Here is a 16,812-nt window from a genome sequence, read left to right on the forward strand (position 1 = left end):
TCAGTCAAATATTTTTGTTCAAATTCCATTTATATTGTGTTCTAGGGATAAATTCCTGTGTTAGAACTCAGCTCCCTTGCCAATCCTTTTAAACTCACTCAATGGATGAGGAAATTGAGGACCAGAGAGGTTAAGCAACAAGCTTAAATTCACATGACTGGTGTAGGAGCAATGCCATGCTTTACAATCTTTGTCTTAACAAGTTGTGTGTACATGAATTTTTTCCCCCACAAAGAAAATTCCATTTGCCTGTTGGCTGTACTCAATTCTCTAAGAGCTGCTTATCATTATTTTGAACTGTCCTTAGGTAAAGTTCCAGTAACCGCAGCCAATGGAAGCTTCTCTATGCTTGTAGTCTAATGCCAATGAACTAACATTCAGATGTAAAGGATAGTCTCTTCTGAAAGGGACACTGAGGTGCCTTCTTAAGTGAAGAAGGTGAATATCAGCTTTCTGTTTCACGTGTTTTGGGAGCTAGCACTTTTGTATGTTAGAAATGAAAAAATAGTGATGCTGGGGCGCCTGGGTGGCTTAGTCGGGTAAGCGTCCGACTTTCACTTAGGTCATGATCTCGCGGTTCGTGGGTTCGAGCCCCACGTCGGGCTCTGTGCTGACTGCCAGCTCAGAGCCTGGAGCCTGTTTCAGAGTCTGTGTCTCCCTCTCTCTCTGACCCTCCCCTGTTCATGCTGTCTATCTCCCTCTCTCCTAGAAATAGATAAAAAAAAATTAAAAAAAAAAAAAGAAAAAATAGTGATGCCATGTATATTTGTGTGTACATGTATACTTATGTGCATATATGCATTCTGGTATACTTTGTGGATATGTGTCTGTTGACTCTAAGGCAAGAGACTGGATTTGTAGAGGATACATTCTTGATCAACCTGCACCCAATTAACTGAGCCTCTTAATAATTTTTAATCCTTTTATGAGCTGAAGAAAATAAGGAAAAGCAGGAGGTTGTTTTTTAAAGTTATAAAATTTTGGAGGCACCTGGGTGGCTCAGTCAGTCGAGCATCAAACTCCTGACTTTGGCTTGGATCGCAATCTCACAGTTTTGGGGGTTCAAGCCCTCTGTGCTGACAGTGTGGAGCCTGTTTGGAATTTTCCCTCTCTCTGTGGCCCTCCCCTGCTTGTGCTCTCCTGTGTCTCTCAAAATAAAGAAATGAATAAGTAAATAAATAAATAATAAATAAATAAACAAACAAACAAACTTAAAAAAACCAATAAAAATTTCAGTATTCTAGAAGTCTTGAATTTTGACTGGTCCCAATCTCTTAACCCTTTGTTACATTAGTTCTTTTGTTTAATGAACAATTATTATTCACTTGCTGCATCCCAGACCTTACGCTGTTGGCACTGGGCTTCAGAGGCAAGTTCCTGACAGTGACCTGCTGGAGCTTGGGGCCTCCTTGGGGAAAGAAGCCAAGACAGAAAGTGTAAGTGCTTTGTTTTTTTTTTATTTTATTTTATTTTATTTTTATTTCTAAGAGAGAGAGAGAGAGAGAACGTGAACAGGGGAGGATCAGAGAGAGAGGGAGTCACAGAATGAAACAGGCTCCAGGCTCTGAGCTGGCAGTCAGCACAGAGCCCGACGCGGGGCTCGAACCCACGAACCGCGAGATCATGACCCAAGCGAAAGTCGGACGCTTAACCGACTAAGCCACCCAGGCACCCCTGAAAGTGTAAGTGCCTTGTAAGAGGAGGCCCCAGAGGGCTAGGAAAATCCAGGAGGGTAATTTTCTCCATTTAAGGCTGGGAATCAGAGAAAGCCTCATGGAGGAGTCAGTATTTGAATAGTCACGAGGTAGAAAGGATGGGTAGGATTTTGACGGACAGATAATGGGGGGTGGTGTGGGTAGGCCATTCCTTACAAAGACAATGGCTGGGGCTCAGGCATGAGAGTAGGGGTGAAATTAGACTAATATACTTCAACAAGGAGGTTGAAATAAAAAAAGCGATTGCAGGTTAACCTCTAATTAACCGGAAAATGCTAGTAACTGGAACCACTTATGGAAGATTGTTCCATTAATTAAGATTTTCCTGTGTGTGTACATGGTGTGTGTGAGACTGCACAGTCACAGATCCACTCACGTACCTGTTCAGCCCCAACTCCCCTAAGGACCCTCCCTCCACATCCAGTGGGTGCTGGTCTTCACACCCCACCGTGGCAGGGAGGGGTACTGCTTATCAGCCTGGAAGACGCATTTTCGGCGTGCCATGCTGTGGCCCCACGGAGACCCCGTTCTGAGAGGATTGGAAATGTAATCACAACAGTTTTTATTAGCAAAAGAACAGCAGGAGCCCTTCTGCTGTCCATATGGACAGATCCCGATGGGTATTCATGAAGCAGTTTGCTACAGGAACAGCGGTGCTTAAAATTCCTCGTCCAATTACCTTTGAACTTGCCTTTTTTGCTGCAGTGGCTGCTGCTGCTGCATGTGAAACGTCTCACACCCTTGTTTCTCCCTAGGAAAGAGGGCTCTGCCTTACCCTGTTTGGGGTTCCTTTTCCCTGGGACCTAGACAGCAGTAGGCCAGAGGAAACTCAGGAGCTTGGGGTCCAGTCTCTTACCGTGGACATTCTGATGGTCAACTCGATCTCATCTGTCCCATGTTAAATTGTCCAGTTAATTGGAGCCAACAATAGCTTTTGAAGTAGCCCCTCTGTCCTACAGGGGCCCCAGGACAAGGTGTCATTCTTCAAGGGCACCCAGGGAGAAGATAAAGAGTTGCTAGCCCAAGCACTGTTTCCTGGCCTCGTCCACGTGCTTCTTGGTAGAGGACTGTGGGTATATTGACCATACAACACAGGTGCCTGGGGACATTTCCACTTCCACATGCCCTTTTCATTGTCCCTCGTGGTGCATATCAAATTACAGGACTAGCTCCTGGGGAAGAACACACAGGAGTGTATAAATCTAAAATAGGATGCCAGTAAAGCAGAAAGAAGCCTGTGCCTTCTGTAGGCTATAGGTGCCACCTTGACATTCGTTGGCAAGAAGATGTCAGAGAAGGAGCCGACTGTTGGAAGCAGGCACACGTCTCTGAGTTTGTGAGGATCAAACCAGAAGAGGCTGTGATGTGAAAACAGCTATTTTGAGCTGCTTCCTAGGCATTTGGCAGGATGATGACCCTTCTCACACCCCGAGTCTGGACATTTAGGTAAGGACCAGAGCTCAGGATTTTTCCCCAAGTTCTTGCTTTGCTTTTCTTTAGGCACCTTTTATTTAGGTATTTTTTTAATTTTTAAGTTATTATTTTTTTTTAAAACTTCATTTGTTTATTTTGAGAGAGTGGGGGAAGGGCAGAGAGAGGGAGAAAAAATTCCACACAGGCTCCTGCGCTGTCAGCAGAGAACCTGATGCAGGGCTTGAACTCACAAAGCATGAGGTGGTGACCTGAGCCCAAAGTTGGGACACTCAACCCAGGCACCCCTCTTACAGCACCTTTTTATTTTTTAAGGGGGNTTTATTTATGTATTATTATTATTATTTTTACAAATAGTTTATTGTCAAGTTGGTTTCCACATAACACCCAGTGCTTAGAGCACCTTTTAAAACAACAGCTTAGAGTTGATCCCTTACAAGTAATAGGTGCTTGCTTCCCTGCTCTCTATCTCCTGCTTGACCCGGGATAGAGGACGGCCTTTCCCTGGCCTATTTCACCTCCCCGTTTCTGGAGTTTGTAGGTAATAAATCCCATGAGTTTACTTCTTTCGTGGTGAACTGACACTCTGAGGTTTTCACTTCTCCACAGTGGGAGCTTGGCTGCCAAGGGAGTTATCAGCCAACCCCTTGTGATTGGCTTGTGTCTCTTCCTTTAGCAAGNAGAGAGAGAGAGAGAGAGAGAGAATCCCAAGCAGGCTCCAGCCTCAGTGTGGAGCCCAACACAGGGCTTGATCCCACAACCCTGGGATCCTGACCTGAGCTGATACCAAGAGTCGGACGCTCAACAGACTGAGCCACCCAGGTGCCCCCATAATCTGCCGATTCTTAATTTCATACACCAGCTACAGGATGCTAACACAGAGCCCAACAAAGCTAACACAGCTTTATCAGTTAATGCTTTGTGGACTTGGCGGGCCTGCCCTGCATATCCGAGTCAGAGAGAATTCAGGTTCATCTGTTGTTCTGCCTGCTGAGCTTTCCGCTTTCTTCTGGGGATCTACCACTCTCCTGCTTTCTGGCAGGGGAGTTTCACTGGGCCAGCTTCCATCCTCTGACTCCAGGAGTGGTGTGGAACTCAGGTCTGGCCCAGCAGTCTCATGGATGGGTCCTGGAATGGCCTATTTGAGACAATAAGAGTCTGGCTTGGGATTTTTGCTGTAACTCTCTTTAAGAGAAGTTTCAGGAAGAAGAAAATGCAACTCTGGAGCTGCAGGTGGCCACCAAGATGCCCCCTGGAAAGAAACTGTTGGGAATGACACTCGTCACCCCAGAGTTACACCAACCGTCTCTGGCTGCTTGGTACCGGAGCCCATACATTCTTTTTTTGTGTTTCAGCCAGTTCAAGAAAACTCCATGAGTCCAGATTATGCCAGGTGACCCTCTTCCCAAAGAAACTGGCACCCCTAGGTCTTTCCCTTCTGTTTTCATATCCATCACCAAAGGACTCCCTGCTTTTGTCAAGGTGTGCCTTCCCAAGTTGGCGAGAGGAGAGTCAGGCATCTTCCCTGAGTATTATACCACATATGGTTATATCAGATGGTCCTGGGCACAGTCCTGGCTCGTAGCAGCAGCTCATTAAGTTGTGTTGATAATCTGACCACACACATTTATGGAACTTTTCCACTTCCCATCCCTAAAGGCAGAATTATCCTGGGGTTCAGTCTAGAGTGTGGAGTTTGGAATCAGACAAACCTGGGTCCTAGTTCTGGTTCTGCTACTTGCTGGAAATGACCTGGAAATGTCATTCAATATCTGTAAGCCTCAATTCATCTGGAAAATGGGTATAATTATACTCCTCCCTCACTGGATGCTTTTGAGGACTGAATGAGAAAATTCAGGCAGAGTAAAGCTTAGCACAGAGCCTAGCATGTTCTATATGGGAGCTATTATTATTTCCAGAAACCCACCAAACAGCCTTTAAAGCTACAAAAGCAATGCCCCACAATTGTTGTTCCATTGGATTTCCCAGTGTGCATGCCTGTTTCCTTTTCCTTCTGTCTCTTCCCTCCTGGTATCTACTGAGGGCTGATTTTTTGTGTTCTGGACTCTGGTTACCCAGATACAGAAGATGCAGATGCAGTAGGGGAGCTCATTACAGGCAGGAACTACACCTGATAGCCAAGAAAGAGCAGAGCAGAAGAGAGTGTGTTCTGATAGAGGAATAAGAGGAATTATTAACTCAATGCTCGGAATTAGGGGGCAGACTTGCTGAGGGCTTATGTATCCATCACCTTTGACCCCGTGGTGCTTTGTTGGATGCACAAAAAACCCCTTGTTTCATCTTGGAGATGGAGATGAATTCCTTCAATTCAGTTCACTCTTCCTGAGTACTTACTTTGTTCAGAGTTGCGGTACCCACCCCAGCTCAGATTTTCCCTATTTGTTTTCTTGTCAAATGCTCCAAGTAGAAAGAGGGGTGTGCAGCAGCATGGAAATTGTAGAAATTGGCAAGCTGATTCTACAATTCATATGGAAATGAAAGGGACCTAGAATAACCAAAACAATTTTGAGAACGAACAAAGTTGGAGGACTAATACTGCCTGATTTTAAGTCTTAATGTTAAGCTAATCAAGACAGCATGGCCTTGGCGTCAAGACAGACAGAGAAACCAATGGGATGGAATTGGGGGTGCAGAAGTAGACCCATGCATATATGGGCAACTGACTTTTGACGAAGGTGCAGAGGCAATTCAGTGAAAAAAGGATAGTCTTTTTTAAACAAATGGTGTGGAACAATGGGACAGTCATATGCCAAAAAAAAAAAAGAACCTGGATTCAAAACTTGGGCCATATACAAAAATTAGCTCAAAGTGGATGATAAACCTACATGTAAAACCTAAAATGATAAAAGTTCTAGAAGAAAACAGAAGAAAATCTTTGTTCTTTGTGACTGCTGTTTAGGCAGAGTTCTTAAATATGGCACCAAAAGCATAACCCACAAAAGAAGAAAAAATATAAGTTGGACTTCATGAAAATGTAAAACTTCTGCTCTTTGAAAGATGCTGTCAAGGGAATTATAAAGGCCAGTCCCAGATGGAGGAAATAAGTGCATACTGTATATCTGATAAAGAACTTGTATCCAGATATATCAGGAGCTTGCAATAATAATAAGACAAACTGATTAAAAGCAGACAAAAGACTTAAGTAGACGTTTCACTAAAGAAGATATACAAATATTTAAAAAGCACATGAAAAGGTGCTCAACGTATTAATCATTAGGGAAATACAAATTAAAAGTACGATGAAATCCTGTTACACATCTCTCAGGGTAGCCAAAATAAAAAAGACTGACCACATCATGCGTTGGTGAGGATATGGAGGACCCGGAACTCTCTGTGGGTGGAAAGCAAATTGTTACAACACTGTGGAAAACAGTTGGATGGTTTCTTAGAAAATTAATCACACACCGGGGCGCCTGGGTGGCTTAGGTGGTTAAGCGTCCGACTTTCGCTTAGGTCATGATCTCGCGGTTCGNAGTGGAAAGCAAATTGTTACAACACTGTGGAAAATAGTTGGATGGTTTCTTAGATAATTAATCACACACCTACCATATGATCCAGAGAGCCCATAGCCAGCTCCTTCCTCAAGAGGAAAGAAAGCATATGTCCATACTAAGACATGTACACAAATGTTTATAGCAGCTTTATTTGTACTAACCCCAAGCTGGAAAGAACCTCAATGTTTTTCGGCAGATGAATGGATAAACAAACTGCTGTATATCCATACAATGGAATATTACTCAGTAATAGAAATTATTGATATGTGCTCTAACATGGATGAATCTCAAAATAATCATGTTGAATGAAAGAAGCAAAAAAAAAGAGTAATACTATATGATGGCATTTATGTAAACGTCTGGAAAATGCAAACTAATGGATAGTGACAGAAAGCAGAGAAGTGGTTGTTGGGGCATGAGGGCAGGGGGGTTTTCAGGGAGGGGCAGGAAGAAATCTCTGGAGGTGATGGATGTGTTCATTATCTTACTTGCAGTGATGGTTTCGTGGATGTCTATATAAGTCAAAGCTTACTAAAGTGCACACTTCAATTATGTGCAGTTTTTTATATGTCAATTGTATCTTAATAATGCTGTTTTAAGAAGAAAAGGAGGATATGGCCCTACCACCAACCCTTGGACCAGATAAGGGACCCCAGGAAAGCTGGTGTGGATGGAATAGGCTACTGGCTCTAATGTCTCCCGATATTTGTATTTGTCTGCCTTTGCCCCCACTGCCTCCTCTTCCAGGGCATGCCTTCCCAATTTTCTGCATCTGTTTGTCACCTCACCTATTTGTCATTCTTTATCTATACAAGAAATTGCCTCCTCCATGAAGCCTTCCAGGACCACACCTGACTTATGTCTTCTTCATCTCACATATTTGTACAGCATTTATTTTGTATGTTGCTACTTAGATCATTGACTGTGTGCTGATTAGGGGACAAATAAGTTAGGAAGGGTTCAGTCCAGTATCAGTACTTGCTCTCTTGAGCTCTCTTGAGGCTTCCATAAATGATGACTCCTGTCCTTGTACCTTTTCCACCTCTTCTTGGGTTAGGTGGGGGTGTGCACATACTAGTGTTTCTTTTGTTAACAGCACCTTCACCCACCCAAGTGCAATCCCCATGAGAGCACTGCCCCTCCCTTCCCCCAATCAGTCACGACACACTCTTGGCTCTGTCCAAACCCTGAATCAATCTACTCTCTCCTCTATGGCTGTGACCTTATTCCAGCCAACACCATTGTGTGTCTGGATCACTGCAATATCCTTGTCGCTGGTTTCCCTATGCCTGCTCTTCCCACCACCCCCATTTGGTCTATTCTCAACCCAGAATTCAGAGGGATCCTTCTAAGATCTACATCAGCACATATCACTTCCCTGCATAAAACTTTCATCCATGTTCCGGTTGTGCTCACATCAGAACCAAACCCATTGCCATGGCCTACACAGCTGTGCCTGGTCTGACTTCTGCTGACCTCTCTGACCTGGTTCTGTGCTATGCTCTCTTTGTACTCTTTGCACCTGCTGGAGCACCCTCCCTACTCCACCCTCCTTGGTAGAGGGGCTTCTTCAGAGAGGACCTCCCTGACCAACTGTTTAAAGTGAGTCCCTCATCGCTAACTTTTCTTGCAGTGTCCCGCACTGTCTTACCAGATGCTCCTACATAGTTGTGCATACATGTTTGTTTTACTAAGGTAATGACCATCTCTTCCACTTAGCTGGGAGTGCTAGGCAAGCAGGGAACAAGTATGTATTTATTGCTCTCTGCTGTGTCCCCAGCACTGGTTTCTCAATGCCTATTTGTTGAATGACCAAATGACTGACTGAATCTCAGGGGAAGTTTGTAGGGGACTGGCTTTTTGCTGTATTCTCTGTCCTCATGACCTTGGAACATGAGGATATATTTTTCTGTCTTACAGTGCACATTTCTGAAATCAGGACTGCTCTCAGAATTTTTCATATTTTTACGCAGCACTATTTTTCTTCCAGAAAACTGCTAACTTTGTGACTCAGTCTTACAATGGTCCACACTATGCCTGGGAATTGTAGCAATAGGAGAGTCTTTGTGTTGTCCAATAGAGGGCATGTCTTTCACATGAGGACATCTCTCTTGGTTTTGGAAGCTTTCTCTCTGCCATGACACCTGCTTTGTGACCTCACCTGTGTTAGGTTAACTAAATATTTAGTATTTACATTTTTTCTACGTACACACAGCTTCTCTTTAGCTCAGATTGCAAGCTTCCCGAGGACACACAGAGTGTTTTATACTTCACTGTCCAAGGACTCAGACCGAGCACAGAAAAGAAGGGGAGGAGAAGGCAGGGCCCCCATAGTGTCTAGTGGCTCAGCTGTGAGGACTCTTGAACCACCTGAGCCTCATGGGCCACTCTTGTTTTGAGATATCAGGAGTTCTAGCCTGGATATCAGAGCTTCTACCTCCAGGATAGCCTTACGATTGGGCCCTCTCTGGTGTGCTGTCTGGCTCTAGACCCTAGGGCTTGCCTTGTTCATGAGACAAGCCCAACTGTTTTACTAAGTGGGTCCCTCTATTGTCCCCCCGTGTCCAGGGCCCTACTCAACTAACCTGAGCAGATACCTCACCTCACTCAATTCATCTCCTGGGTCTCGGAACCCAGCCCCTACCACCAGCCCTCAGATCTCCAGGCCAATGAGAAATGTTGTGGCCCCATGGTTGGGAACACTAGCTGGGCTCAGGCCAACTTAGGGGTCATTCCAGCTCTGTTTTTTCTTGGTGTGTGACTCCGGCGAGTTTTTTTTCTCAGAGCCTCAGTTTCCTCTAAAATGGGGATGGGGGTGCCTGGGTGGCTCAGTCGGTTGAGCATCTGACTTCAGCTCAGGTCATGATCTCACTGTTCCTGAGTTTGAGCCCCACATTGGCTTTGTGCTGTTGGCTGAAAGCCTGGAGCCTGTTTCGGATTCTGTGCCTCTCTCTCTCTCCCCCTCCCCTACTCATGCTCTGTCTCTCTCTCTCAAAAACAAATAAACATTAAAAACATAATTTTTAAAATGGAATGGTAATACCTAACCTATAGGATGGTTGTAAACAGAGGCCATGGTACAGTTGTTGACAAAGTGTACCGCATAAACACTAGCCATCAGCCAGTGCTGGGGTAAGCTAGGGCACTAACCTTTAGTGGCACTGGGGAAAGGGCTGGGTGGCTAGGGAAAGAATGTCCTTCCCACAGGGGGCTTGGGACAGCAGCAGCTATTTGCCAACCAAAATGAAAGTAAATCAGTATTTTAACAGCTGGCCTGCCAGGTACGGAGGAAGTGTTTGATTTAGGATAACATTTTACCAGTAGCTGGTAAATGCTAGTAAACACTGGCCTTCTGGGGGGCAGAAAAGGAAGCCCAAATTTTTAGTGTTTGCCAGTTTCCATGGTGTAAATACTACCAGCATGGTTAACTGTAGGAGATGTGCAGCAGCCGGTGGGATAAAGAATTTCCCTCATACAGATACAGTAGATGTATAAGCTCAACGATGTAGATAATAGTAAGAATTAGTAGAAGAATTAGAAAGTAATAAGTTTTGAGTACTTTTTAAAAATCTGTATTCTTAATATAGTTCATTTAATTGTGAGTTTATGTAGTTTTTAATACTGGCTGTGTTTAGGGGCACCTGGGGGACTCAGTCGGTTAAGTGTTCAACTTTGGCTCAGGTCATGATCTCACAGCTCGTGAGTTCGAGCCCCGCATCAAGTGGGGCTCTGACAGCTAAGAGCCTGGAGCCTGCTTCAGATTCTGTGTCTCCCTCTCTCTCTACCCCTCCCCTGCTGGTGCTCTATCTCTGTCTCTCAAAAGTAAGTAAACATAAAAAAAATTAATAATGGCTGTGTTTAACAACTACTTGTAGACTTTCTGAAAATCTAACAGTTGCTTCTGAGAGCTGTATAAACCATTTCCAGCACGCTTTTGAGAGAGAATGACCAGTTTGCCTGCTAGTCCACCTGCCGGATCTCTGCCTAGTTCCCTTTCTGAGACTTCTGTTCACTCTCTTGCTTAATACCTGCAGCCGGTCCTAATAATGCTTGTGCTGGCCATCCTCACTGACCACCACCCCTGGTTATCTGTGAGTCTGCTAGTCCTGGTAGCTGGCCTAAGTGTGTGCCCCACGGTCAGGGACATGCCTGGCTCCAGGAGCTTTCCCCTTTCCACCTGGCCACCCCACCACTTTCTTGACCCTCTGCTTCCCTCCTGCACTGGACCCTGATGGGACAGTACTAGTTGGTGGTGGAGGGGACAGTGCCTTCTGGGGTGTGAAAGCAGAGAAATGTAGCATTCTTCCCGAGGTGTAAGAGAACCACCCACAGAAGGGGGGTTGGCGCATGATTCCCAGGCTGCCCGCGCCCCTCTCCACTTGTCTGCCGTCCCTTAGAATTTCTGCCGGGGAAGGTGCTTGGCAAATTAATCCCCCAAATGCACAGAAATCTCTCCTGCCAAAGTCAATCCTCCAGCCGGCGCTAAGTGCTTACCACTGGCTTGCACAAGCACAAACAAAGCACAAACGGAGCAGCGGGAGCTGTGGTGTCGGGAGGGAGAATTTACAGCTCTTTGAAACCCTGCAGATCTGCACCTCACAAAGTTATCCAATGAATTAAAGGGCCAAGTAAAAGATGGGACTTGCTTGCAGAGGAATAGAGACTGCGGAGGGAGGGGTGCCAGTGTGGTTCCAGGTAGATCTAGCGTTAAGCCTTTATCTCAGAGAAACCTACTCAAGAGTCCGGTGTCTGAGACACTTGATTCAGGGGGAGGCGATGCCATTAGCTGACAGCCTCTCCCCTGTTATGTGGGTTTAGGATGAGGAGAAAGGAGGGGAGGAGTGGAGAAGCCGGGCCTGGAAGGCAGTGGGACACAGTGGAAGGAACCCAGGTTTTGGAGACAAACAGCCTTGGGTCACAGGCCCTGTCACTTCCTACTTGTGAGGCCCCGAGGTGGGGCCTCCTCTCTGTAAACAGAAATAGTGGTGCTGTGCCAGGTGCCGCTGGTGCTTTGTCTGTATCTCTGGGCTCTGAGGGTTCCTGTGCTCGCCGTGGCGGCGCTGGAGGCAAGCACCTGGGGACAGCTGCTGAGGGGCTTTTTAGCCGACCCGAGTGCACACGGGGCGCGGGCAGGTATAGTCAAGAGTTAGCGATCTGCTTGCAACCTTCAACCTGTGGCTGGTGGCAGCTCCCCAAGATGCGCCCTGTAAATCTCCAGGGCCCCAGCGGGGTGCACTATGCCTATCCAGGGTTGCCCGTGCTCCACAATGCATCCCGTGGGGGCTTCTGTCCCTTCTTTGTCTCTCTTCCCCTGTCCTTCCCCGCCCCCCCCCCCNATTCAAACCGAAGACCAGAATCTCTATTACAGGGTGGTTTGGTTTTGAGGGATAAATGAATAGTCTCTAAATATGCTCAGTGAAAAGTAAAGTGCATGGTGGGGCGGCCCCTGGTTTGGCCGGGTGGGTGTCAGTCTCTGTCCCTGCCCCCCTCCTTCCCATCTCTCTCCCAGGAAACACCCCGCACAGTGAAGGCCTCTTCTCTCAGGCTCCCTTGCTGGTTGCCCGCAGCCTCTTGAGCCGCCTGGGGAGGGAGCGGGCGAGTGGCTGTCTCCAAGGCCTGCACCCCTCTGCTTACCATCCTGAGCCTCAGGAGGGTGTGAAACTCCTGCACATGGGGTACAAGTGCAGCCTCTGGGAGTTCTTTTGGGGGCTAAACAGACTCAAGGATTAATTAGCTAATGCTTGTGGAGTGCCTCGGAAATGTCAAGTACCGAGCGTGAAGTGCCGTCACTTGAGATGGTTCCCCTCCTTAAGTCGTCCATGAAAGATGTGCCGATTACCACGGTGGAGAAGCTTTCGCCGAGTCTCCACTTGGGGCTCTTACCCAGGCAAATATTTATGGCCCCCATAAAGCACTCGGAGGCTAGAGCTCATGGCCCGGCTTGTGGCCTAGCAGAGGGGGGCTTAAGGAGTGTTGGTGGGCTGGTGGCTCCTCTGTGATGACCCCTTGGGGATTTGGCTGCCCGAATATTCCCCCAGCTCCAGACCCCCTCACCTGTGCCAGGGCCATCCAACCCGCACAGCCAAGGCTGGAGGTCACTTGGCAGTCTTTGGCTGGTCATCCAATCAGAGCGTGGATCTGAGAACTTCTCTCCCAAACCTGTTCCTCCTCCTGTTGAGCATGGCACCACGACCCTCCTACACTGCAGGCAGCTTCCATCATTACCCCCGGTGTTCAACCACCTGCCACGCTGTTTGGACTCTTTCTCTGCACTGATTACGGCGTCCATCTCCTCTCTGCCACCCAGTCGCCCCTGCCCTGCTTCAGGCCATCATCCTTCTCCCTCCTGCCAAATCTATTGTTTCTGACTCTTGGCCACTCTCCTAACCTCCAGTCTGCTCTCTGTGTAGCCAGCAGAGGCTCATTCTGAACCTTGTTTTAATGGAATCCCTCTCTCAGTGAACAGCTAACGGCTCTCTATTGCTTACACAATAAAGCCCAACTCTTCCCATCTGCCTAGGGCTCATCATGATTGGCCACTAATCAACCTCTCTTACCTCTTTCCCAACTGTCTCCTTCCAGGCCACCACTGCTGCAGCCAGCCTGAACTTTCCTGCAGTTGGGGACCACTCGCCCAACTGACTATCCGCTCACTCGACGGGCTGTCCCTCCCACGTTCTGCGCACTCCCCCATCTTTGCTCTCACTGATGCCCCTCCCCCTTATTTGGAGGGGAGGGACACCCTTCCTGCACCTCCGCACGTATGTTTAGAGGATGGATCAAATATCACCTCTTTCTCCCCTCGCCTGCCATGGCGATTTGATCTACGTCCTACAGAGGGTTTTGATTTTGCATTACAGCGATGAGTAGAGAGTTGCCCTCCTACCTCCTATATTAATGCTGTGTCTGTGAAGATGTTTTTGACAGCAAGTCTGGTGCCATAATATAGTGATCCCTCAGTCAGTACAAAAGATGGTTGCTTTTCGCTGCAGACTGCCTGCCCCCTGGTTTCTCTCTAACTGAATGTGTGTACGGGTACGTCTTTTCTCTTAGCCGTCAAGAAGCTCCTTGTACCTAATATTTTCCTTCCCTGCTGGCAAATATTAGTTGTTCCGTACCTGTTGGAATACCATGAACTTGTGGCTTCAGAGACTTGCAGGTATGTTATTAAGATGTGGCCTCTCTTCTTTAGGATGTATTTTTATAAGCTGGGTTGCTGGGACATTGCGGCTGGTTTCGGATTCTGGGGGCAGAGTCGTGCTGGAAGTTTTCTTGCTTGTCCTGGGATCTTCGTGTGACGGTGCCTGGAAGTGCCCTCTGCTGGGATGCTTTGCATCAGGAAGGCAGGAATTGGAGACTGAGGCTCAGAGTGCAAGGAGCCAGGGTCTGGGTGGGCAGGTGGTAACTTAGGCAGTAGAATCACTTTCTCAGCCGCACAGGGTTGGGGTGCCAGGGGCATCACCGGGCCCTACTTGGTTGGGTGGCAGGAGCAGTGAGGAGGAGAGACCCAGCAGGCTCCGTAGGAGAATTTCCCTCACTTCTGGAAAGGAGGCCATCCAGTTAGCCCAGAGTTTGGCCTAGTTTTGGTGTCTTCTTTCCCTGCTCTCCCCTCCCCCAATCTCTTCTTCTCTTTTCAAAGCATAATGGGACATCTTTGCCCCGTGGAATTTGTCCAGGGCCAGGAGCACCCACTACCTGACTCCAGTGGTCTACGTGATGGTAGACCCTGGAGTTGAGATGCCCAGTTTCCCTGTCAGGTCCTGACTTTATCATCTAAAAGTCTGTTAGGCATATAAGGTCTCTGATGGGTTTTGTTTGACTTGCCAGTGTTTTCAAGAACTTGAGCAAACATTTTAAAATTGTGAGACTTGGCATAAAATTTCACATTTCTGGGGTTTTGGTGTATCTTTTTTTTTTCTTTTTAATGTTTTTATTTATTTCTAGGAGAGAGAGAGACAGAGACAGAGACAGCGTGAGCAGGGGAGGGTCAGAGAGAGAGGGAGTCACACTGAAACAGGCTCCAGGCTCTGAGCTGGCAGTCGGCACAGAGCCCGACGCGGGGCTCGAACCCATGAACCGCGAGATCATGACCTAAGCGAAAGTGAGACGCTTAACCGCTTAACCGACTAAGCCACCCAGGCGCCCCTTGGTGTATCTTTTAAAATGCTTATTTTTTGAGAAAGACACAGAGAGAGAGAGAGGGAGGGAGAGAGGGAGGGAGAGAGGCAGAGAGAGGGCACTTGTGTGCAAGTGGGGGAAGCGCAGAGAGAGAGGGGGCAGAGGATCCCAAGTAGGCTCTGTGCTGACAGCAGAGAGCCCAACGTGGGGCTTGAACTCATGATCTGTGAGATCATGACTGGAGCTGAAGTCAGACACTCAGCTGATTGAGCCACCCAGATGCCCCTCAATGTATTTTTTTTTTTTTTAAAGAATTGGAGGACTGCATAAAACTAGTCGTATGGGGCCGCAGTGGCTGCTGGTTCAGACAGGGCAGGCAGGGAGCAGTGGCCATGGCTATCACCTGGCTTGCTTCACTCATTTACTCTTCTGACCTGTGGGCTGGCCTTAGGTCACAGTCGAGGCAAATATCATCGAGACACCAGAGGACGTACACTCTCAATAAGTGAGGCCAGAACAATGTCACTGAGCCGTGTGTATACAGATTATAGAATGTTAGAGTTGGAACTATGCTCTCTTCTGGAACTAAGCTCTCATCTCTCATTTGCAGACAAGACCTGGAACTCAGAGCTGGGAAGGGACTTGCTAAGGCCACCCTGCGAGTTGGTGGCCAGGTCTCCTTACCCATAGCCAGAGTCTTTCCCAGTTACAGAGCACTCTTGTCTCCCCGTGCCTTTGTGTCCCTCATTTCATGGCCATCAGCTCCATTGCAGACCTGTGTAGGGAGGCTTGGGATGGGGAGGGATGGGGAATAAAGGGTTGGGGAGGCCCAGGGCTGCTCGGGATAAAGGCTGAATGCAGGGGCGTTCAAAAGCCACTGGGCACTGAGCGAATTAAGCCATGCCTGTCTCCGTTGCCCGGGTACTCTTTATGTATTGCATAATGCCATTGTTCAGTCAGAGCCAGGGGCCAGAATGAGCACTGTCTTTGCAGGTAGGCAGCCAACGCCGCTCTGCAGAAAGCGAGGGAGCAGGAGAGGCTGGAATATTCCAGCCTGAAAACAGCAGCTGTATTAATAAAGCCAGGCTGGTTCGTCTCTGGGCTCCGCTGTCCCTTCTCCCTGCCTCAAAGTAGCAGCATGAATCAGTTCACTGCGGCAGTGGTCCAGGCGATGTGACTTGCATCCCCATCAGCTACCTGATTGCGGTCCCTGGATGCACGAGGCGCTGGATGTGCCTGGCATACAAAACCACCTGCCCCCGTGCCGCAGCTGCCAGAACGGAAGATCGCTGGCCCCGCCTGGCCCTGCAAACAGGGCCGGGCATCCTGCAAGCCTGCCACTGGCCTTTCATCTTGTCCAGGGCTCTGAGACAGTCACCAAGATTCTGGGGCTGCTTCTGATGGAGGCCACCAGCCTCCTGTCTCAAAGATGCCCTGACAAGCCCCTCCAGTCCCTGGCAGACAAAAGCTTAAAAGAAGAGGAATTGCACATGGTCTAGTGCTGCTGTTACTAATATGTTATTTTGACATACAATTAATTGCAATTTTGCTCTAGGCAAAGAGCTCGGACCCTCACAGGCTCTACACGGCACAACTGAGGCAGAATTTGGTCCTAGGTGAACTTCGTCCTGCCCAAAGGGCCGGGGTCCCCTGCTACCCACGCCGATGCCACCTCTCTCAGGGCTGGGCTCTTCAAATCAGAAAGCCTGCCTCAGCCTGCCCAGGGCACAGCACGGGGCCAGGGAAACCACAGCACAAATGGGGGACGCGCCTGCACAAAACCTTCCAACAGAGCACGCTGAACAACGACCCTTCCTAAAATGGTGGCGCTTACCCTCCGCTGACAAAAGACTGATTTGAGCTCTCCCCGGAGGTGGGATGAACACATTGCCTTTTATCTCCTCGCAGCTTTGAGAGGGGAGACAACTGGCGCAGAGCGTGGTGGGGAGCCCTGGAGAAGGCGCTCTTGAATGAAAGGCATAATCTCCCTCTCCCCAACCCAGGTGGGGGGGCGCTCGTGTCCTCCCCCCCCC

Source organism: Crocuta crocuta, unplaced genomic scaffold (assembly GCF_008692635.1).
Source record: "Crocuta crocuta isolate KB4526 unplaced genomic scaffold, BGI_CrCroc_1.0 scaffold28, whole genome shotgun sequence".
Classification (NCBI taxonomy): Eukaryota; Metazoa; Chordata; class Mammalia; order Carnivora; family Hyaenidae; genus Crocuta; species Crocuta crocuta.